This window comes from Sinohyriopsis cumingii, chromosome 15 (assembly GCF_028554795.1).
Source record: "Sinohyriopsis cumingii isolate HCF-2022 chromosome 15, ASM2855479v2, whole genome shotgun sequence".
NCBI lineage: Eukaryota > Metazoa > Mollusca > Bivalvia > Unionida > Unionidae > Sinohyriopsis > Sinohyriopsis cumingii.
Window position 1 is genome coordinate 24,787,314 of NC_142975.1, and position 26,315 is coordinate 24,813,628.

Sequence of the window (26,315 nt, forward strand, 5' to 3'; positions counted from 1 at the left end):
TAACAAAGCTGATATCAGATTCTATGAAATAAACAAGATTGCCTTCACATATCTAGATGAACTTATTATTTTCTGAGAGGATGGGTGGTGGTAACAATTTATGTCATAATGTTTGGCTTTATTTTAAATGTTACGGATATGTATGAAGCTGAGAAAACAGATTTTCTAGAGAAAGTAACAGAGGTAAATAACAGCATGAATTTGGGTGTGTGGAGATATTCCTTTGTGGGTCTTTATCACTGTAATATAAACATGTTTAAGTCAGTGGTCAATATCTGCAGATTTTGCTTAGAACACAGAGGTGCCTGAATATCAATGTCTTTACAAACTAGGAGTTATTTACAGAATAGTGTGGGGCGCCGAGTGGTCTAAAGCGCTCTCCGTTACGGATCACTGCCATCTCACCTGTGTCTGCGTGGGTTTGAGTCTTGGATTCAGCCAATGTGTGTATGAGAGAAAGCTTGCCAGTAGCTTCTCGTGGGTCGGTGGTTCTTTCCTGGGTTTTCCCGGGTTCTTCCTCCACCATATATACTGGCCGCCATGTATAGCCTATCGTGTGCTGAAAAATGGCGTTAAACCCTACAACAACAACAACAAAATAGTGTATCATCAGTATGTTGTGCAATACTACATAATGGTAATTATAATGTATTTATAGTGTCTACAGTTTGTGCCCTGTTTCATAGGTGATATGTGCTAAGATGCTAGAAACACTGAATGAAAATACTGACAGACACTGCTTAAAATACTGACAAGAAAATTTATGGGTAAACAAGTCTGTAACTGTTCAAAATTAGCCCAATTAATTTGATTCTTCTGGGCACCATAAATGCATTAGAATTTTATTGCATTATATATTTGGTGTTTTCTGTGATACAAAGTTTAATTGGTTGCATTTTTTAGTATAAGTACAAAAGTATTTTTTTTTCTTAAAGAACTAATCAGCTCTTTGTTTCCTCCATATAAACTTTTTTGAATAGAATGTGAAAATGTGAATTATTAATTTTGAAACAATGCAATATTTGTTGAAAATTATTAATGTTTTATAAATTCTTTTATGTTGTTCTTGTGGTTGGGAATACATAATAAAAGTTTCAAACGGCTATTATTTGTTTTTCTCACCCATGCAACAGAAAAATATAGTTGTTTTGCTAACCTTACTTTTCTTATCTCAGACCAGTCGTCTCAGTCAAGGTGTCCACGCGCTCAGAACTACTTTAAAAAAAAGAAACCCTTGTTGTCTTCTGCTGTGCCTGATGCAGTTCTTTTAAAATCAAACAACAATAAATATATAACAAAAAACATAGTAACTTATGTCAATGCATCTTTGAGAACACACCATACAAAACCATTTTGAGAGAGACAGAGATACACATGCATATGATGTCGAGCTTTTTGATATTATGCTAGTTTGTTCCACGCATTGCTCGGTACATTTTCAGGTCAGCGTCATTAAATGTAGCTAAAGCTAAATAACCAGTTTTAGATACTTCGTGTGAAAAATATACTGTTTGCAACAATTATGACGCTGACCTGAAAATTTACTGTGCTACAGATAGGACAAAATTCTCAATGCTGTGTGAAATGAACTATGACAGAAAACATTGATCTATGCACACAGACTATAGACCTATACACTTCATAGCCTCCCAACTCTTTAACAACTACGGAAAACTTAGTAACAGCCAGAAATGTGTTGTGTCAAACATGCTTTATTCTAATTTTGTTAAGCATATCCGTTGTGCCCCAGTTGAATCAAAAACAAATTTGCAATATTTAATGACAAATATTGCACTTACCAGTCAGAAGGAATCATTTATCCGTCGACACATCCATAAGCAAATTTCACTATAGCACTTGCTATATTTCCAAGACAGAAAAATAAATTTTCAAAGAATCCGTGAACTTGAAAGTTTAGCACATGGTTATCCGCTTGGGTCCGTATTTGGAGGGTGTTTTATACATGGGGGTAAGTTTACAAACAATATTAAGGACAACACAAGTATGTCACAAACAGTTTCATCACCTCCAAAGAAAAGGAGAGTTATATAATATAGTGACACAGATCACTAATTACCCATGAATAACCCAAGCATGAATACATGCTACATGTTACTTTTCGTTATAATAATAGCCTCTACTGCTACAACAGAGGTATGGGCCCAGTATCGTTCCATTATTTACAACAAAATTGTCTAAATCGGATCTGATGAAAATGAAGCATTCTCTTATAATAAATATTAGCTATTTCTTGTTAATTTCATATAACATCCATATGTTAAATGTAATAATACCTCAATACTATGCAACGTTTTATGTTGTTATTATTTTTTGGGGGGGGGGCTCACGCATAACTACTGTGTACTTCGGATGACACGGTCACGCCACAGTCCTCATAAACATGTTTGTACTAATGGACCGTATGTAAATATTTGCGCGTAAACTATATTGCAAAAGTGAGAAGTTCTTTTTTACTTTAAAGGAAATTATTGGGTGAGAAAAAGAATCTACGTTGGGTTATGGACTGAGACAAGGACATCCCAATCAAGGGGTTGCATTATATTGTCTCCCCTTCGGCAAGCCTCTTGGGGAGACAAATAATATAACCACCTTGACTGGGATTTCCTTGTCTCGGTCAAAACCCCAACATAGATTCTATATGTCTTTTTCTCAGTCTGTCACCATATGTATGTCTCGTGCTCTCTCTATATCTGTCTATTTTGCTCATTATCTCGTGCTCTGTCTCTCTTGTTCAATCGCTCTCTCCCTCTTGCTCTGTCCCACTTGCTTTTTCTGTCCATCTTCTCCCTGTATCACTTTGTCTCATGATTTCTCTCGTTCTGTCTCGCTCGCTGTCACTTTCTGTCTCTTGTGCTCTGCGTCTCGCTCGCTCGTTCTCTGCACCTGTTTCACGCTCGCTGTCTTTCACTCGCTCTCTTGCTCTGTCTCAAGCTTTCTTTCGCTCTGTCTCTCGCTCTCTCTCGTGCTGTCTCTCTCACACACACATTGTCTCTCGCTCGCTCTGTATCTCACACTGTCTCTCTCTTCTCTTCTGTTATCTACATTTTGAGCGTCTGTGTGCTGTATGGTGTGTCCTGTTAGTTCTAGTGTATGTGCACATTGGTTTTGTTTTTTTCTTTATCCGTATGACCCAGAAAAACATAGTTGACACCAATTCTTCACTAATAGGTAAATACCAGTTCACGCCTTCCAAGTGATAAGGTGCGTAGACAAACACTGCAAGCACGTACGTTTAGAAAATAACTATCATCCAACTTGTATTCGTATGCTTCATTGGCGACTGCCCCCCACCCCCCACCCCGGTCATATAAACCCGGTCACTTTTCTAGCCACATGGCCCAAAAAAATCAGTTTTTAATTCAACAGACGGGTAATCGCAAGGTCTAAGCCCCTGTACACTAATCATTTACAAATTCTCCAATAAGTAATTATTTGCATATATTCAATAAAATAATTATATTTGTTCATAACTAATATCGATACAACAAACATCCGATCAATAATGTATTTTAAAAATTTATTTCCTTACAAACCCGCATAAATATATACACATATGTCAAATCACTATATGTATATATATATATATATATATATATATATATATATATATATATATATATATATATATATATATATATATAGATAGATAGATAGATAGATAGATAGATAGATAGATAGATAATATGAAAGTAACTGATACAATAATTTTCTTGACAACATCGTATTCCTGAGTCCTGGGAGTGTTGAAGATGTTAGCAGAAGACAACATTTAGTGGTTATTAACTGTATGTTACATATTTTTCAATAGGAATTATCAACTGCAGATTAATTGAAATTTTATAAAACAAAAACATTGCATACGTGTAACTGGTGTGAACTAGTACTTGACGTGTCATCGATACCAGGGATAAAACTTAGTTCCATATGATTAACTATGATTACAGATTTACCTTTATCCAGCATAGGAAATCTCTTATGACAAAAGGGGCATATGTATCTAGAACTCCGATGATCCGTCTGCCCGATACAGCACCAAACACTCCTTTCACATTCTAGGGGGCGCTGTACAGACATACAGACGAACCATTTTTAATTAGGCCTTGCCAAGGCTGATCTAGCAAAGCAAACCACATGACAAAATCCCATGAGTTACCGAAATATTGATGTTACTTCACATATTACCCTAACTATAAATGACAAAATCCATTTTCCTATCCAACTTCAGGACTGATTTTTATGAAGTAACTACCTATCCATCAGGCTCCATGAGACATGTATCGTAGTGAAAACTGCATCCAGATCGCCACATCCGTTCGTAGGCTATTAACTGAAAACTGTAACCCTAACCCTAACCTATGCTACATCTGTGAGAAATAACAGGAATCTGAATTTCCCCCAAACTACTAAAAACAATTTTTATGAACCAAGTACTGATCTTTCGGGCTCCATGAGACACGTATTGCTGTAAAAAGAGCATTCAAATCGTATTGTCTGTTCTTGCGTTATTACCAGAAGCACATAACCCTAACCCTAAACCTTAACCCTAAGTCACAAGAATCCGATTTTCTAACGAATGCATCGACCGGTTCTCACCAACGAGGCATTGTTGGGTTACTTTCATGAAGACGTATCTTTGGACATAAGTATCATAGAATTCCGACGATCCGTCCGCTACCTTAGTACCAAACACTAATTTTTTATTATGGAGGCATTGTAGGTCGCAGACAGGCGGACGAACCATCTTTATGTTTGTCTCACCAAGGCCGATCTAGCAAAGCAAACCGCATGTCAAAATTCCAAGGCGGTATCGAGATAATCAGAAAATAGTGATGTGGCAACTTGGCCAGTTTACTTCAAGCAGACTGTCTTACGGTGCCCGTTTGGAAGACGGGCTTTATTCAAATTTATGTCGTACAGGGTCTGTTTGTCACTCGAATCCAAGTAACTACATAAGCCCTCAAGCTACCTTCATAGGCTAGGTGTCTCAGCATGCGTCTTTACTGGGCTCATTTGGTAGGGCCAATGTCAGCAAGCAATTCAAAGGGGTTACCAAGATATTCACCGAAAAAGACGAAATTCATCTAAAATCGACGCAGTCAACATTTTATTAGAAAGGCTATAACTTAGCAAAAAAAAAAAAAAAAAAAAATCGAGCTCTCTATCTCAATAAAGTATCAATAGATTTATTTCCTTAAGATCCGTATTTGGATACAGGTATCATAAAACTCCGATGATCCGTCTGCTCACTATAATACCAAACACTCATTTCGCATTATAATGGGTGCTGCAGGTCGCAGAAAGACATACGCACCATCTTTACATAGGTTTACCCAAGGCAGATCAAGCAAAACACACCGCATGAAAAATTCCCAAGATCTTGAGAAAATAGTTACTTCATGGGTAACCCTAATTCCTAACACAAAATGACAACAACAAAAAAACCACTCGACCGATTTTCATGAACGAAATACCTTTCTATCGGACTCCATGAGACAAGTATTTCAGTGAATACGGTATCCATAATGGCACTATTTGTTCGGAAAACCATAATCCTAACCCTGTCACAAGAACACAGTTTTCTCACAAATGCCTCAACTGATTTTTATCAACGAGGTATCCTTGGATTCGTCTCCTCAAGATGCATCTTTACATTATAAATTCTATACTTGGTTATTTCGATTCCAGTCTCTCTGCTTTTACCACCAGTACATAGTAAAAAATAAATATGAAAAAGGTGCAAAATACTCCTTATTTTGTCAATGAATTCCTATCAGTGAGTACTTATCTTCTATGTGTGGCATCCTTCACAGGCTTCTGGTTATATCAAGGATTAAATAAAAAGTGACTTCTTTGTTACAACATTTTATATATGTCAAACCCGAAGTACATTGTTGAGTTCATCATGTATAACACACTTTCCAGACAATTGCACTCATCTCCTGTATTCATATCATTATTCCCAATGTTAGATTAATATACATTGGAAAGCATCCTTTTGATTACCAGGGCCCAAATTTCTGGAATAGTCTGCCTCTTCAACTTAATCACAATGTAACTGCAACACGATTCATGAAAGCTCAGAAAACTCACCTTTTCTGCAGTGAATCAACTTGAGCTATTTTTCACCTGTATTCTTTTCTTTATCATTTTTGTCTCAGTATGTGGTATTTTCCATTGATACATTTATCCAGACTATACTAATACTTGGATTTCAATTATTATTATATTATTATTATTAGTAGTAGTAGCAGTACTTGTGTATAATACTTACCTTTCTGCTTTGCATTGTACATGTCTTTTACATGTTACACTGTTATCTTATTTTGTGTATAATGTAATTTTTTGTGCTTATTTAATAAGATCTTAATGGAACTAATTGTCGTCTTGTTTACGTTAAAAGTCTATTTAGATTAAAAGAGATTTTTATAATTGGAAGATGATTTATGTATCCTTTCAAAACCTCTTCTCTGCTTAACTACTAATGTCATTATTAGTACAATGGTAGCTCACCATTTAGTGTATTATGTGTTTTGAAGGAAAGATGTAAGCCTTCTTCTTTAAGTCAATGCAAATACGGATGGGACTGAACTTTGGCCGCATGTGTCCCAGTTAAATATTAATGTTTCACGCAGATGCTTTAAAGAATCTGTCATCCCAGAATCCTGTGGACGTTTATACGTTTATGGCAACTTTTTTCCATTAGATGTGGTACATCAAAACACACATGGAGTTTAACTTACAATTCAGGATATATATATATATATATATATATATATATATATAGTAAAGCCAAACTTGAGTGTTACACAAAAACATGGCATTAGTTCTATGAAACATTTAGTTTGTTGAATAAATCGTCAAGCCTCTTTCAGTTAAGAAATAACCACAATTGTTTGGTCTATTTGACTGATATTAATGTCATTGTCATTCACTTAGTCAACAAATGTTTTCTCAGTCTTAAGTCAACTTAGCATGTTGATTGCCTTCATGTTCGAGTCATTCTCCTGTTCTCACCATGAAAGTAAGACAGCATATATACACTGTATGAAGCTGCTACAATAGACAACGTATTTTCCTCAATATAGGACCTGCACTTGGGAAAATTAGACAGCTAAGGTTTTGAAGTTTCAACTTGGGGGTTGTGGGTGGGAAAGGAGTGTGCTGTTCTTTTAGTCATTTCTACATTTGTAACTTCTGAACTGGAGAGGAAAAAACAAATGCAGTTATTGTCGTTGAATTTAGCATGGGAATTTTGTTTATAGTCATGCATGCTGACTACCAATCCAACATAATGCAAGAAATTATTTTGTCAAAAGACTTTCTATCAAGTGCCAGTTGGGGTGGGGTGGGGAATAGAAACAATAATGGTAGAATGATATGCGATAAGGTCAAGAAATCAGATGAGGATGTCACTCCAATAATTCAGAACCCTTTATTTACCATAATTCCTATGATACAAATGTAGGAATTGAATACTGATGGAATATAATTACAGAGTTACGCGGGTTCTGTGAGTTATTAGCGTTTCTGTAGCTTTATGGGCTTTACGTGTTGGTAATATTAATGAGAGTGTATAACCCCAGAGCTTGTATGGTGATGTCTTCAAGCAATCAGCCATCAGGGGCCTGTTTATAATGGTGTCAAGCACTGGGGCATCACAGTCACATTATCCTGACACTGGGCAACCAGGCCACCAGAGTAGTCTGAGAAAATAGTAGTCTAGTAACACACACACACACACACACACACACACACACACATACATACACACATCTCCTGAAATGGATAATAATTTAACGAAAGTAAATTATTTTGCCTTAATTTTCATTTCCCATTAGTAATTTTATTTCTTGGCCTGTGCACTATACTGACTAATACTTATTTTAATTTTGATGATAAAAATACATTTGATAATTGTGAGAAGGTAATTGTGAGAAGATAGTAGATATACAATCTAGAATGGAAACAAATAATTCAAAGAAAATAATTTCTTTTGATTCAATTATTGCCCCATCTGAAGAAACATATTGTGGATGCTTAGAATTATGACAATGTGTGGCCTATAAGTATGGTCGTATGAACAAGCAAGTAATAAAGAAATATCGTATGATGTTAAATGTTTTATTAATTTTTTTATTTCCCACAGAAACATTAAAGACCACAACATCTGAATACAAAATGAATTTGAAATCATGCAATTCAAAAGATTTCAAATATAACTAAGACAGACATTGCTATTTGCTATTTTTTCATTTCTTTCCTTAATACTTATTACAAGACCTCTTAACATGTGAAACAAGTCTTTATTTAAATGCAAAAGCTCAAGCACCAAAAATGCAACTTCTTAGTATATAAATTTTAATTATGGTAACAATGAAATTAATGGTGTTTACAAATCACAATATAACTCATACACTCGTCAGAGGCTGTCCCGGTGTGAAAATTATTGAAAAAGATTTGGGACACAATGGGGGTCAATGGAGGTGGAAGACTGGTAAAAAGTTTTTGAAAATTAAGACATCTTTTATGTACAGCATCTTATCTACTTGAAAACATTATTAAAGTATATGCTGAATGAAATGGTAGGAAATTATGAAGAACACAGTACAACTTCCCATTCATATAGATCACTGTTGTAGACCTAAAGGACAGATATGGTATGCATTTGTAGGCTGGGAAAAAGCCTTTCATAGTGTCCAGGGAAGCCATATAATGGTGGCTATGACAAAAAGCCAATTCTAAATATTTCTAATCATAAAATTGGAGTACAGCTTCTGCATTTATTGGGTATAAATATTGTATGCCTAATTCCTCAATTATTCATTTGCAAACACTCAATGTAACTTTCACTGCATTACTGTGCAGAGATTTAAAGTCTATAAAGTAATTAAAAGCCAAATACTGTATACTTACTGAAAAGAAAATTTACACTTACAATGAATGTACCTCAATAATTGTAATCTGCACACGTTTTTGTTTGCAGAGGTACATTGTACCATTATTTAAAAAGTTCAGTCGAAACACTTAACACGTATACTGTACTCTTACATTAAAGAACTGTACAATATGCGACTGCAAATGGCCTGCAGTCACGATTAGAAAATCTCAATGAAATGTTTGGACTTAATACAGAAAATATATACAATTCAAAACATGTTAAACTAGGTAAGTAAATTATGAAACAACAGTGTACATGTTTTATACACAACTGATTTTTGTTACCAAAAGAACAATTTTTCTGGGAAATTCATCAGACTAAATTTTCACAATGAAATGTTGGTCATTTGGATGTCATTTTTCTATAAAATCAATAAATGAAATTTATGGTATCCAAAAGTGGTTTACTGTTGCAAAGGCAACATTCTATCATGCATGTACATATTATTCACTTTGTTACTTGACAGAAGGAACACATACACTACCCACTGTTTTGAGCCCATAGGCAACTACTTTCTACCCTGATGGCCACCAAAATATTTTATGTGAATAATCTTTGGACAAACAATTATTGCCCACGGTTTGACGCCTGTTCATGTTTCATATATTTACGAACATATATACATATTTAGTGCTTTAAGCCAATTACTGACACAAGTACAAGATATAAAGCATGCACATATAATAATCTAATTATTTAAATAATGGAGCTTCCCCCCAGAGTCTTTCAAATTTAGCTTATTCACTATATGTTCCATATTTGTAAGCTTTGCTTTTAGGTCTGTTCCATTTAAACATACATTGTACCCAGGGAAGGCAGTTTAAAACAAAATATATGTACATTGATTTCACAGATATCGTATTAAAATGATAAGAAAATTCTAACCTGCATCAAAGGGTGAGTATCCCACTTTGAAAGTGCCTTTCTGGGTCCCATGTATGTTTTAATGGAATAGTCGTTAATCTGGCTGCCATCATTTAAGTTTAATCAGCAATCAAAGGCAATCTGTAATATGTTTTTACATTTCCCTTACATTTTTTACCAAGCTGAAATAATAAGTAACATCTTAACCATTACTCAATAACACAATCATGTCAAATACAGTTGGAGCAGATGCCTTTGCTAAACAAGAAAGGTAAACAATAATAAAAAATGGAGCTCTATTAATTGTTCTTGCAAAAGAACAACATTATAACATGAGTAAACCAGTACTGCTTTGTGAAGAGTGAAATCACGGGAACAACAGAAAGTGTGGTCAGAAATGTACATCCCTTTCAGTATTACTGTATATTGAATTAGCAATATAAATAACATGTTTAGTACTAATAATTGGTGATTCTTGGAAATCTGTGCTGTTGAAGACTTTAGAATTCTGGTTGTGCTCTGACAGACATAGTAGAGGTCACTTTCTCTGTGTAAATCTGCAATCTGTAGCAGGTACATGGATTTCAGTGGAGCATAACTTTGTTCCTCTCAACCATGAGAATGACATTCAGCACTGGATCTGAAAGATAAACCTACAATATTTAATGACAAATAATGCACTTACCAGCCAGAAGAAATCATTAATCCATAAGCAAATTTGCTGCATCACTTGCCATATTTCCAAGACAAGAATAAATTTTCAAAGAATCCGTGAACTTGAAAGTTTTGGAGGGTCTTTTATACATGGGGTAATTTTACAATCAATACTAAGAACAACAAATGTCAAACAGTTTCACCTGGGGTAATTTTACAATCAATACTAAGGACAACACATGTCACAAACAGTTTCACCTCCTCCTAAGAAAAGGAGAGTTATATACGATAGTGACACAGATCTCTAATTACCCATGAATAATCTAAAGCAAGATGTTACTCTTTGTTACAGCTTGTACTAAGTATAACTACAGTAGAGCTGAGTAGCCAGTATCGTTTCATTATTTACAATATAACTTTTCAAAATTGAAACTGATGAAAATGAAAGTTTCTTGTAATAAATATTAATCATTTATTGTCAATTTCACATAACATCCGCATAAACTGTGTACTTTGGATGCAATAGTCACACCACACCCTTCATTAACATATTTGTATTAATGAGCCACATGTAAACATTTGCACATGAACTATATTACACTAATGAAGAGTTCTTTTTAAAGGAAAATATTGGGTGAGAAAAATAATCTACATTGGAGTTTGGACTGAGACAAGGAAATCCCAGTTGCGGGGTTACATTAATGTCTCCTCACTCGGCAAGCCTTGTGGGGAGGCAAATAATGTAACCCCTTTACTGGGATTTACTTGTCACGGTTAAAACCATAACATATATTTTATATCTATTTCCCAGAAAAGAGGAATGGATGGGTGAAAATTATGTGAACGAAGTAAGAATGATTTTACTTAGCAAACAGAAAATCATTCCAGAACAGTTTTCTTTTTAAAAATATCATAATAAATGGAAAAAGTTATGACAATTAACATTTCAGATGAAATGTTACTATTAGGAATTTGCATGTTAATAGATTTTAGTGTGGATTTCATCAAGTATAATTGCAGCAACTTTGTTTTCTTCACTTTTGGAAACATTTTGGTGAAATTTGTAACAGTTCCAGAGCTTAGTGAACTGCATCAAAGTCTGCTGAAAAATCAATTTTATGCTGCCAAATAATAATATAAAGATCATGAAATAAATATATCACTCTTTAAATGACTAGCAAACAAGTCATACAGTGACAATAGTATTGATATTTGTATGTAAGAGCATGGAAGCATTATGGCAATTTCACTTACATTTAGCTATGCAACTCAATCAAAAGTTTGTTATTCATAAAAAGTTATATATACCGTTTATGTTGAGACAACATAACTCAATTCTGAATGTATATTTTTGTGCACTGTATGTTCTGGGACACATAGTTTCTTTTCCAGTCTTAAGTTGTGAGCACATTTTAAATCATTTGAAAATTATATGTCGGAAAATGCACTCCAACTTAAGTTTTTATTAAAACAAAATAAAACTGTGTACTGTTTTAAAAATCCATTGCAGCATCATCTCATTAACCCAACCCTCCTCCTGCACATATATGATCCATTCTTTCAGTGCATGAATATCTTTTTAGCTTTGTCATACAGTGAAAATTTATTGTTGGAGGCAACACATCTCCTTAAGCAGAAACTGCATGGACTAAAGTCATTTTATTTAAGATCTGCACCAGTCATGCTAATTCTCACACTTTCAACCACCATCTTATTGACAGTCCATCTAGGAATGAGATCAAAGCACACTGGAATTTCATCCATGTTAATTATCTTCTTGTCTGCAAAATCATCTTCTCTTCTGGCCTTCAAAAATTCATCAAATGATTTTATTTTCTCCAAATCATCTAAGTGACCCTGGATCATCAATGTCCATGCATGAAGTACTATATTATGTCACTTTAAAAACTGTTTCATTTTTTCATTTTATTTCCAAAATTCCTGTGAATACTGGTCAAATGGAAGCAAAGTAGTTTCCCTATGTGCGCTGAATGTGTGTGTGTACATATATATATAATCAGCACACTTAAAAGAATTCAAAATCGGCTTGCTTTGAAAAAAATAACCTTTTTTTGATATCCTTTAAAAAATAATCTGCTTAAAAGTATCCAAAGTTGGTTTCCAAGGTCAGCTTGCTTTGCAATCAAAAATAATCCTTGTCTTCAATATCCTGTTGGCAAAATGACAAAAAATGATTTTATTTGCAAGATACTGTCATAATATTAATATGTTTCTTATCTTATAGGTGTTGTCTAAGTTGTAAAGCGCTTAGAGCTTCTAAAGATTAGGCACTATACAAAGTCCTCATTATTATTATTATTATTATATAATTGAACTGGATATAATACAATCTTGGTTATTTTGCACATAACACTGCGTCATGTGTGAATGGCACATACCTTCAAGCAATCATTTCACTTTTTCACTCTCGTTTGTGATTTTGTTGGATCCAGTTTTCAATCAGATAACACATTCAAACCTCTGAGTACAACCAAACACGATTTGTTTCTCTATGTTCATGTCAGTAAACATTGTCTTGTATAATCTGATGCAAGTGAAACATGCTACAGTATAGATGTCTACGCTACATATATGGACTTTGTGGATACATTTTCATTAATGCTCATGCTGGAAAAAAGAGAGGAATAAGTGATAACAATACAATGTTAACTTCTTTCATTTTATTATCAAATAAGCATTTTGTTTATCAATTTTAATGCAACATGGGGGTACAAATTAAACACAAATTTATTTCACTTTTTAAGTCTTGGAACATATGACCTAGGTGTAAAAAAGTTTCACCATAAGTTCTAGTACAGGAAATAATTATTTTATTGGGTCCAATATATAAAGTTATTATTAAAAGTCAAGTAGCACTAATTTATAGCAATATTGATAAGCAATGAAGCCTATGCATTAATAATAATGTATGTGTTCAAAATAGATCATCCATTTATTTGAACCACCCCAATTTTCTCTCTAAAATGCTGTGAAATGTAGTAGATTTTTCAAACGTTAGTTTAATTTTTCGATTATATAATACTAAGACAAAAAGTATCCCATAAATATATACCTTGAAATGAAGCAACATTGAACACTGATAAACTGAACTAATTTTTTTCCAGCAATTTAAACTATAAAAATTGATGTTATAAAAGTAAACTAAAATCAAAGTGCTGTCAACAATGCTCCTTACATTGCTATTGAGACAAATGATGCCTCTAACTTGCATAATATACATTCAGACCAAAACTTGCTTTAACTGCATTCAAATACATGAAATTGGAGTGTTATCCATACAACTGAACCTGAATGATTGCAGTCAAAGTGCAGTATCCAGTGTGTTCAAGAAACTAAAATCTTAACATCCAAATCAACATTCGTCATTCTGAATAACTTACCCAAAAAATTGAATGTAATGTGGTAACGCAGCATTGCACTTTACCTTTGATGATGTAATCCTTCCGAAATTGCCCACTGCCTTTATTGGATCACTGAACAAATGAAAGAAGAAAAAAACATTTTGCATTAGATGTCTGAACACCTTGCATAAAAATTGGTGGAAACAAAACATACCTATCTTACATAATTTATTTCACCAACATAAAGCAGAGGTCACATTTAATTGCATAAAGAGGTACCAAGTCTATTTGTAACTGTCAGAAAATTTAGGTGATTAATATTTACATCTGAGTTAACATTAAGTCAATACTCAGAATTTAGTCCCTACCTTTCTTAACAAATACCCCCTTCCTGCTGGCCCAATAGTGTACTCATATTGTTTGTTTATTGATTGGAAGGTATTTTAGTTACTCTTTGTAACAGTGTCACTTTGGTACAGTTGTCTGTAAGTTAGAAGCTGTGCACAGTCAGTGACAAATCATCTTTTTGAATCAAAAACTGTGTTGCTACATTAAGTTTTATCACAGTACTTTGTGCTTTGATTTCATTTGGGACTTATTACAATACTGTCTATTTCTAAGCTTTTTTGGACACAGGACGAAAGAGTTCTTTGTCTCTGGTAGAATTAACACATGATATATTTTCGTGACTGGCAATTGTAAGATTCTTTGGTAGACTGTAATCTTCTGGGATACATCATACTAAGTTTTTTTCTCAGTAAAGTGCCTGTGAACTAACTCTCTCTCTCTCTCTCTCTCTCTGTCTTTCTCTGTACTTATTAAATACAATGAAAAATTGCTTTCACTCCGAACTTTAGGTAAAAGTTTGCTCTACTTGTGATACAGAGGCTATCAACATACTAGAACAGCAGTAATTAAAAGCAACAGCGGTTTATAAACATTCAAACTCATCTACATACCCAGCATGTAAAGCTCAATATTAAATGATACTAAATCATCACTACGAATACCTCCCCCAATAAAGATTAAAATTAATACTGCACATAATAATACAATATGTGTGCAATAACTTATATTTACATGCAAACAATTCAAAGTGAAATATCTAAGATATAATGGAATTAATGTGTTTAATCCAGAAATGCAGCATGTGATGCCTTTAGTGTTTGTAGGAAAAATTAATAATTGTTGCTCATAGAAGGTTAAGCTATTTAGTGTATTGGAGTAATCACAAAAATATTGCAAATTTTTCATGTTAATGTTAAAACTAATACATAATTCAAAATGCCGATCCATAGCTTAAGGAAGGAAAATGTACCATTTTTTATGACAAATCAAAATGTTCCCACCCTATTACAAAATAAATAATATTTCCCCTTATACACATTAATGTATAGCATATATGTTATGAGATGTGGCAGACAACGTTAGAAAGCTTTTTCTGTCTCATGCAGAATATGGGATAGTCAGTCACACCCATACTTCTAGTATGGATGCTGATATGAGTCATCTATGATATATCAAATGGAAAATATACCTTTGCAGCATCACATGTTTCAGCTTGTCCTTAGCCGCTGACTCATCTACACACCTTTATCAGAGAAATGGTCAAGTTAACATCTTTTTGACTATCAGGTAACAAGGCCCATTTGTAAAAGTCCATATAATTACCAAAATCAGCCAAAATCTACACTAATCTGCAAACAAAGTTAACAAAAAGAAGAGAAAATAGTTATAATGTAGAATGATATTTCATGCACAAATGAACTATAATGACATTATGGTCAGCTGTTAAAACATTTAATCGATCCAATAACTTTACCCAAGAACAGTTACACTGGCAATAATAATATTCTGATAATGATGTTAGGGATTGTCCATAAAGCACATATGCAAACAATTGTTGATTTTTTACCCCCTTTCCCATTACTCATTGCAAAGCATAATTTTTTGTATCCCACCCTTGTGTATGTACACTGCTGAGTCACCACCCCCTTTCCAAAAATAGCTGGGACAGTTGAATTTTAAAAGATGAAGTTATTAGTACAGTCATTAAAAATAAGCAGAGGGTTAAATTAATACCATGTAAAACAAACTTTGAAAATGAAAGTAGGAAAGTATTAACATCAACTATAATAGTGATACATAGCTTGAATTTTACAGAAATCATAACCAATGCTTTTCTAAGGAAAATGTAAATATATATCTCTAATAATAGTTTTAAACAAATGACAGCAACTAATATTTAGTAGACCTTAACTTTAATAGTCAAGTATCAGCCAGTGACTAAAATTTTGATGTCAACAGTGGAAAATTCGAATATTATCAACCTTATCATCATTTGGAATGACTGGACCTCAAATTTTTATCATCAGCTTCAATATCATCCAAATCAGGAAAAATAACAGTTCTTTTCTCGGGTGACAATTTTTGTAAGGTATGTGCGATCATGTGACATTTCATGTTGGCCTAGGATGAGTAATAAATTTAAGACATGCCTCTGAATCTCACTCTTATAAAAGAAAAGGACAATAGGTGTCAAAAAGGCAATCCATGTGTCTGTCCAAATACAATACTGTCCCAGTCTGGCAAGGTATGGCTTCACAAATTCGCATGAGGCACCAGGGTCTGGAATGCATATTCTGTCAGAATCATGAGATAAAATAACTGGTCATGTCAGAAAATGAAGAGGAATATACGTCTTCCACAAAGTGCACCATGGGCAATAAAACTACAACATATCACACTTCATAATTTTAAGCAGATATTGGCTCTGCCTGACATGGCATACCAGCCACTTTGCATCTAACTCATCTGCTAGTTATGTTTCTGACTTGACTACTCTTCATAAACATCACAGTTATCAAGGAATATTGACCCCTACCACTGCAGAACATACTTAGCAGTCACACTGCCACATACACAGGCTAATGCTTTTTGAATTTTTTCAACACCCCCCACCTCCACTCAATGCACGACCTATTAGTGTCACAGAAAAAATAAAGCAACATAATGATGTTGTTGTTGTTGTTGTTGTGGGTTTAACGCCATTTTTCAGCACACGATAGGCTATATATGGTGGCCAGTATTAATGGTGGAGGAAGAACCCGGGAAAACACCGGAAAGAACCACCAACCCTCGAGAAGCTACTGGCAAGCTTTCTCACATACCCACACTGGCTGAATCGGAGACTCGAACCTACGCAGACAGAGGTGAGATGGCAGTGATCCGTAACGGAGAGCACTTTAGACCACTCGGCCACTCGGGGCCCCACGACAGAATGAACTAATCATGTCATTATCACAAGATTTACCAGTACATACATTATTATATATTATACAGGTGACCGCTCTGGTGACCTAGTGATTAGAGCGTCCACCTTGGATGTGGAAGGTCGTGGGTTCAAACCCCGACTGAGTCATACCAAAGACTTCAAAAAATGGTACTAACAGCAGCCTCGCCTGGTGCTCAACAAAAAGAGGTTAGTGTTAGGACTGGTCAGTCTGGTGTCAGGATAATGTGACTTGGTGGGAGATAATGCTACATGTCTGGGGAATGATGCACGAGGGCTAGACATCACTATAAACTGCCACTGCAGTCATCTTTGCGATATGACTTAAAAATTGTTAAAGCTATGTTAAAAATCTAAAACACATACTATAATAAACAGGCAAATGTACATTTATATGGACATGTTATTCGTAAAACTCGAACAGTACTGATTGTTACTGTCACCAGATATGGATGAGCACTGACAAAGTTATCATTCAACTTAATGCATCCGCTGAATAGACTTCTGATGAGAATGATCAGCTGACTTTAAAATATCAATACGATTACCATCAAGGTTGTAAAATGTTTGTTTTAGGAGATTTTTTGATGGATTTTGGTACATATAGGATATGGGCAGATTTGGACCAGTATACAGACCCTGCAAAGTCTTTACAACTACAACCGTAACAAACAGCTGAGTGATGTAGATGTATAATGTATATTTTTATTATTTACCATTTAAGCCGACCAAAAAGGGTCTTAAAACTTGTGTAGTTATGTCACAGAATTTATGAGAATCAGTCAATTGTTTTTGATTTAAAATGAATCAAAATTTGAATTATTTCTTTCATTTTGTTTTGATTTTCTGTTCACTACTATCATGAGTGCTATGATATTTCAGGTCATGAAGTCTGCAATCAGCAAATAAGTTAATAAAAACAATGACCCTCAAGATATAATTTAAGTCTGGTTGTTGTTGTTTTGTATTAAAATGAATTTATGTTCCACTATAAATCAGATGACTGTGGGAAACAAACAATAAACAGATGTTATGTACAGTCCTAGTTATGAAAGGGGAGTTACTAAGATATCGTATATATATGGATGCTAATTTTATGGCACTCATTATGCCACCTGTGCCATACAGCAACATAAACTTATAAGAAAGAATTAAAGAAATGCATTTGCAAATAACCATCCATGATGATTGGAGTTGCTCTGGGATTGTTGCTGAGAACGAACATTCAACATGAGCATGAAAGTACATATCAACCTAAGACTGTTTGAACAACAACCGGTGTTCCAATGAAAAGTAATAAATCGTGTACAATGCAGCTTTCAAGTCAACACCTGTTAACTGCAAAAGCCACCAAAATACGACATTAACATGCTTCACATTTTGACTCTTATATGCTACCATAGATTCGATCTCCTAGTCCTTGACCATCACAGTAATCATGTGATCTAACTCTTGTATGACATCATTGGACATTATCAGACAACAAACTGGCTAAACAATTTGTTACAGTGATAGCAATTTTAAGATTTTGATTCTATCTAAAAGGTTAAGGATATTATTTAGAAACAATAATATTCATGGATTTATTTATAAAATAGTGTACTCGTCAGCAATCCCGACATTTTCCCAAAATAAACTGGTGATGCAGAACTAGTAACCTAGGCTATGGTCACGTAGTATATATAAGTACACGATATGTGGTGTAATAGATGAAATAAATACCTACCGAAAAGTTAAAATATCGAGATACCATAGAACCAATATCGTCGGAAGCTAGGCCACACCTAGACCAGCAAGTTGTTCTCCACCTTCTTTTTTTTTTTTGTTTGACTGGCGGCCAGTCAAACAAAAAAAAAAAGAAGGTGGAGAACAACTTGCTGGTCTAGGCCACACCATATTGGTTTTTCCACAGGGGCTCGCATCGCTGCTTACAACTGACCTGTCTTACATGTACTATTAGTCAGAATTTCCTCTGACCCTTGTCACCCCATTTTTTATATTTGGATATTTATGTTGGGGTGTAGGGACCCTACACCCCAATATAACTGCCCAAATATCAAAAATGGGGTGGCAATGGTTAGAGGAAATTCATACTAATGTACTATATAATAACTACTATACAGCACATATACGACAGGTCAATTGTAAGTAATGATACGAGCCGCTGCGGGTTTTTCAATTACTTTTTTTTTTATACCAGTCCTCGAAAACTAATAACGGTAATAAAGTTAAAGTGGATTAATCGGAAAGAAATGTAATTGCTAGCACCCAAATAAAATGTAACTTATATCTTAATAACGGTGTCAGTATATATACTATTACGAGTACTGCCGTACAGATAAAATAATGCGATCTTATTACTAAACCACGAAAACTGATAACGGGAATAAATGGGTCTGAGGCGTATAATGTATCGTTTAATTTCAATTCTAATTTAAAAACGTGTCTATTAAAAATATAAACATACAAAGAATTCATAGATACGGTTATAATAATATATAATACGTATAATAAAACTACTAGCGAAATAACCTTGCAATTCAACCAATCCACGAAAATTCATAACGCCACCAATGGCGGTCTAATTTCAAATAGTACTTTAAAAATTGTAACAGCAAACAAAATAAAATGTAATAACCAGCGCTGAAATGAAACCTACAATGGAATTATTAGTAACGGTTAAAGTATATACACTACCGGTCTGATAACATAATACTAAATTTCTAGAAGCACAAGTCTCAATGTCAACGTTATTTTTAAAAAACCACAATGTCCAATGAAAACAAAAGTTTCAACCAAAGTCATTTGCATATTTGCATAAATGAATATTTAATGACTGGCAGAATTTCTCATTATCCCAAGTGATTATATTCAGTAATAATAATAATAATAATGAGGACTTTGTATAGCGCCTAATCTTTAGAAGCTCTAAGCGCTTTACAACATTAGACAACAACTATAAGATAAAAAAACATATAATGATATGATCACAAAAACAAACACCATGAAATTAGAAAATATTAAAAAAAAACGTGCTGAGAATATTTAAAGTAGGAAACATTATTAGGTCTTTAAGGTTGTTCTTGCAGTCGAAATAAGTGAGTTTTGAGAGCACTCTTGAATGTGATCACTGTGTCTTTGTGTCTAAGTTCAGTGGGCAATTCATTCCACATTTAATTAATCCAATCCTAACTAATCTCATATGTTTTAATTAATTAATTAATTAATTAATAATAATAATAATAATAGCAACATAATTTCATTAAAAAATATATAATTTATACTACAAATACGTTAAGGGTATTTATTCATAACAAGTGATTTTAATTATTTATTTCCTAATTGATCCTACTTTTCCTGAAATCAAAAGCAAACAAATTCAATTAAAGTGGATTAAAAAGAGGAATAATTGTTTCATGTTTAAAGCATGACAATTTGATTTATAAACAAGTGATAATAAAGATTATACAAATGTCTTTACTCACCTTAATTAGACATGTTACATGTTTGCACCTTATGAAATTCCCATGTTGTTTCTTCATGCAACCTTTTAATTACAGTAAACTCATCATGTACAAAATGATAAATATTGTTTTAGGACTTGTTAATGAGTAATGCAGTGTTAATACTTACTCTTTTGTTACCATTGAATGTTATCTTGTGAGACAAATCGCAAACCAGTAAGTCAACTTATTTTATTTCAGTCTACAATTTAAAATTATTAAAATTGTGCATGTTTAAATGAATGTAAATATTTAATTTCAAGTTCATTGTAAATAATTTTAAATTTGATTTTTGAATATAGCTTATTTAAAGTCAGCATTCTTGATATATGTCAGCATATTAATTATTAATGTCATGTAATTATTTTAGTTTACTAATTAAATTTAAAGAAAGTGATATCATGATACATAGTGATAATGATGTAAGGTTACAACAAAAAAGTAATGTTAAGTGGTAATTCAATATATGTTTCTTGTTGTATCATGTTTGGATAGTTGTAAATAATTGTTTACTCATTGTTACAAATGCATTCTTCTTCTTATTATTCTTCCGTTTCCTTAGTACGTTCGCCGGTTCATTATGTATATTAGTTATCTCAAAACAAGCTTCTTATCTATGCAGATTACTAAGGTGGCAGGGTCCAGTTTCGTAATTTGGCCCCTGGCAAATTTCTTAACTTAAGGCTATGGTGTGACTTTTTCAGCTATTATTGTTTACTATTTATAGATATGGATATATTTGTGAACTAGGTGTTTTGGGCTTGTGTTGTTCTTGAAATTGATGTCAGTCATGTACACCTTCCATAGTTGCTCTGCAGTATGTTGATAGTGAAATACCAATAGTTGGCTAGGAAGAAGAGCTAGCCTCCCATAGCAGTAGACACGTGGGTTCAAGGCAAGCCGAGTATCTCAAAAACGGCTTGGATGACAACTATTCTGAATTGCATCAAACTATTTAGTAGACAATGTTTTTCAAAAGTTTCATCCAGGGAAAGGGCTTGCGTTTGCACTGTGAGTACTACATGCTGTCAAAAATGGCATTTGGATGTGAAAAATGCAGGTATAAAATAGGGGTTGGGGTGCATAAACCTCTTCTGCTATGAACTGCCATTGACTTCTCTGGTCAAGTGAATACTATTCTTATGCTCTGTTTTAATATAGGTATTTAAAAATATGGACCTTTTTGACCTCACTTGTGTATTTGATTTTTTATGATTTTTTATACTAGGTCACTGATTGCGGCATTAAATTTGTACATAAAAACTGGACCCTGCCCCCTAAACTAGAATGATCGGTCCCTCAGCCAATACGAGAACTCGCGAGACAAATATAGCTAAGGCTGATCGTTCGAGGTTGATCGCCAGAAATGAGTTGCTATTATATCTCTATTGGTATCACGGTACCAATTGTTTCTGCATATACCTCAATGCTAATGTTTTGTGAAATACATATACTTTCTATCTTACCTCAGCATGCATGTCACAGAATGTCATAGAGGACAACGCTGGATTGTCAATTTGACAAGGACAAAAACAGGTACTCCATTGCATGTAAGAGAGATAACTCTGATCGAACTAGACAGGGGTAAGAGTTATCTAGTCACAACAGATAGTTTCAGCCACGTGGACCACATTTATAAAAAAAATCAGAAAAAAATACAAAATATGTTCTAGATATGAATTAACATAATGTGACATGTTCCCAAGAGGCTCAACTTTTTTAAGCCTATCAGAAAGTAAAACTCTTATATAATCCACCAATCACAGCTAGTGCTGTTCTTTATTTCTGAATGCAATGTTCCTACACTTTTAGCTCCACCCACCTGGACTTGCGGAATTGGTACCGCTATACCTTTAGCAAACCTTAATTTTTCCAATAATCTGTGAAATAGTTCGAGACTCTATAAGTAACAAATGTACTTAGTCTCATTTGTGAAAAAACAATTTTATGAGGTACTAAGCTATGTTTTATATGAATGTGTATAGATGTCATTGAGCTGTTTGAACTGTTTTCATACTTTTGCTTCACTAGCAAAATCGTTTTTTGAAATAAAATGAATTTTTTAGCAATGAGTTGTGTATTATTCATATCAGCACTTACTGAACTTCACATGGGTGATATGGGATAAATCACATTATATCATATTATGTAATAACTAGGTCAAAGGTCAATGTACCAAATAGTATGGACCTTTCCTACTTCAAAAAGTACAATTCACGTAAAGGAAAGGAATTTATAGTTGTTTGTTCTCTATCCTAGTTATGACATGTCTTACAAGAACAAGATAGTTGTTTTTGTACACATGATTTTTCATTTTTTGCAGGTAAAATAGTAAATATATGGCCAAAATCAACTATATTATGTTTACATAACTTATTTTGTTGCACGTATTCCAATCTAGGAGCTGACAACACAGACATAAAGGCATCAGGCAACACAAGTCTATATGTGTCATAGCTATAGTTATCAAAATTCCCCATTCAAAGCCAACTTGTGATATTTTCTGAAGATTTCATACATTTTATTTTTAAAAGACTTTCAATATTTGACCAGAACTGTTCAGAATCCATTTGTTTTCCTACATCAAACTAGTACAGTTCATAAATGCCGCCAAGTATGCGTTTCTATGGATACATTGTGAGGCAGTTCTTCCCTTTAGCAAACCTTTATTTTTCCAATAATCTGTAAAATAGTTTGGAACTCTATAAGTAACAAATGTACTTAGTCTCACTTGTGAAAAACAATTTTATGAGGTACTAAGCTATGTCTTATATTAATGTGTATAGAAATGTCATTGAGCTGTTTGAACTCTTGTTTTCATACTTTTGCTTAACTAGCAAAATCGTCTTATGAAATAAAATGAATTATTTTAAGTATTTGTTGTGTCTTATTCATATCAGCACTTACTGAACTTCACATGGGTGATATGTGATAAATCACATTATATCATATTATGTAATAACTAAGTCAAAGGTCAATGTACCAAACAGTATGTACCTTTGCTACTTCAAAAAGTACAATTCACCTAAAGGAAAGGAATTTATATTTGTTTGGTACATGCAGAACTTAACATCAGAGACAGATGGACATGGCCCAATCTTATTATAAAGTATAAGCTTTGAACACTTTACACTGTCTGCAGATACACTAAACCCCAGTCCTCACACAAAGGTTTACCTACCCATCCTCTTTGTAACACAAATAGAAATCTTCCCTCCTTTGTGTTGTGAATAAAATTGATTCAGTAAGCCAGTCAGTCACCGAATATAGTGGATCACAGCTTCTAAGTGGTTATATTGGATTGGGGGTGAAATTAGGGGAATAAAATACAGACAAATGCCATATCTAAACAATAAGTATAGCGCATCAAATGGAGTTAAAAACAGGAGGAAAGTGTGTATCTAAAAGGGAAATGTAGCTGATGATAAAGGAATTAAAGAAGGCAAAAGCAGTAATGAGAAAAATGAGAAGTTAAAGTTTGATGACCTTACCTTGGATAATATATGGAGGCAGTGCTCCATATGTCCAAGGACAGCCCGAAGGCACCTGTACTAAAACATCCCTTGCAGGCACCAAAATTTCAGGTGAAGTGGCATTCATTCCCATCTAATATAAAACGGTGAATAATGTAGATAATATAGATGCATATGATTTATATTTCTTCTACAAATGAAATTAATAATAATATGCAGAAAAATACCTGAACCAAACAAAACATACATTATCAGTTTTTAAACTTGTAAACTTCACTGTGAGAAATTATTAATTGCTTCTACTTACATTTGCATCAAGACTGAGGGCTAATACAATAATTTACAAATCTTCTCTTTATTTTCCTGACCAATCACTGAAAATGTGAGTTTTTATTTTTGAAATGTTATGTCTGGTTTAAGTGAGATAACTGAATGATATACATAAGGTGTGGTACATGTACTTAACTGGCTGACAGTAGCTAGTGAGAGGTGTTTCTATAATGCATTCGGTGAGCCCATTATGAATAGTTAAATCAAAGAGATGCTAGATGCATGAACATGAACAAAAGTTTCTACATATTCTTGTTTTGAGTGAGAATCTTAAAGCCATATGTATTTTTGACAAGTTTGTGAACAGCGACAATGTTTCATAGAAGTAGGATTTTACTGCATATATACAATGCAACGCATGATTCTTATGTTACGTGTTTAGGCTCGAATAAACAGTAACACAAGAAGGAGTGAAAACAACAAGCTTTGAAAAATATAATAATATATTTCACTGGAAAAAATACCGTAAAAATGAACTTACAGTTTCATGAATTAAAGCCAAAAATAATCCAAGAATAATCCACAAATAAAATTTTAGAAGCCCTAATAATAAAATGTTCTAATGATTTCAAATTCGAGTCCCGACAAAGAATCCCTTGTATAAACTAGAAATATAACTCCAGTTTTGGAAACCCGAACAAATTTTTATAAGAGCCCTCTTTGTTCAAGAATTTCGTATGAGCACACGTATATCTCCAGGGAAAAAATGTAATCCTTTGAATCCAAGTAATTTGAAATAACTCCAAACGACACTATACTTTCCAGTGTAAAAGCCCAGCAGAGAATATTTCTCCAAAACAAAGGTTATATCCTATTCTAACACGAAGTTTCGAAAATCTCCAAGTTGCGAAATATCCAGGGGAGTTCACATGATCATGTTTGTATAACATATGCCTAATATGACCCTGACAAAAGCCAATAATTTTACTCTAAAAAATCAAATTAAAAAAATTGTTTACATCTTATATCACGTAGTCCTATTATGACCTCGACAACAACCAACAATCATTTTAAAATAAAAGTAGAACTCATTTACGTGGCTGCTACTAAATTTGAATCAAAGTCAGGATCTAGGTCAAAATTTGGTGTTTATTAAAATGAAGTCAAGGTCAAACTTTTATGGAAAAAGTATGAATTCCTAGCAAACATTATTTTGACATATATTGAAATTTTCAAAAAAAATTAAAACTTGTAAACAATTAAATCAGATATAATTAAATCAAATATGCAAACAATACCCCCCATAAAGAAAAGAAAGATTTATATGATAAAGCTTTCTTTTTACCACAGGCTAATTATAAATTGGGTTAAAAAGAACTCGTATAAATTACACACCGTTTACATGAAATAATACATTGTTATACACAGGAAAATGTGTCTGCTATTAAATTATCTTTTCCTTTGATGTGCCGGATGTCAAGATTATATTCCTGTATTCTTTGATTTTTATTTGTCATCTTGCCGATGAAAGTAAGGGGGTTGTTGTCACTAAACACAAACATCAAAGGAGCTGAACTAAGGTAAACTTCAAAATGTAATGCCAATATCAAAGCCAAACATTCCCTCTCGATTGTTGAATAATTTCTTTGGTGATTATTTAATTTCTTAGAAAAATAGCACACTGGATGATCACACCATTTTCATCTTGAATCAAACTGCTTCAACCCCAACATCACTTGCATGAACAGATAATTTAGAAGATTGGCTGAAATTTTGAGCTGTAAGAACTGGCGAGCTTTTAAGTATGGCTTTCAACTTGTCAAAAGCCTCCTGACATTTTTCAGTCCAGATGAACTTGTTTTTCTTACTCAATAAATTTGTCAGGGATTCAGCAATTATAGAAAAATTGGAACAAAATATTTGATAGTATACGGCCAT

The 26,315-nt window shown here is 33.6% G+C and overlaps 1 long non-coding RNA gene across 6 annotated transcripts; it reads right to left on the reverse strand.

The window, feature by feature from the left end:
• Window positions 1–8,128: 8,128 nt before the first annotated feature.
• Window positions 8,129–25,170, reverse strand: LOC149781427 (uncharacterized). 6 transcript variants are annotated; one of them, XR_016414718.1, is made up of 4 exons: window positions 24,126–25,170; window positions 15,377–15,536; window positions 13,923–13,971; window positions 8,129–10,463 (listed from the first exon to the last, which is right to left on the reverse strand). It is a non-coding gene; the product is annotated as an uncharacterized LOC149781427 (long non-coding RNA). The 6 variants fall into 6 exon arrangements; XR_016414717.1 differs by lacking the exon at window positions 24,126–25,170 and adding an exon at window positions 22,101–23,235; XR_016414719.1 differs by lacking the exon at window positions 24,126–25,170 and adding an exon at window positions 19,791–20,374.
• Window positions 25,171–26,315: the final 1,145 nt, after the last annotated feature.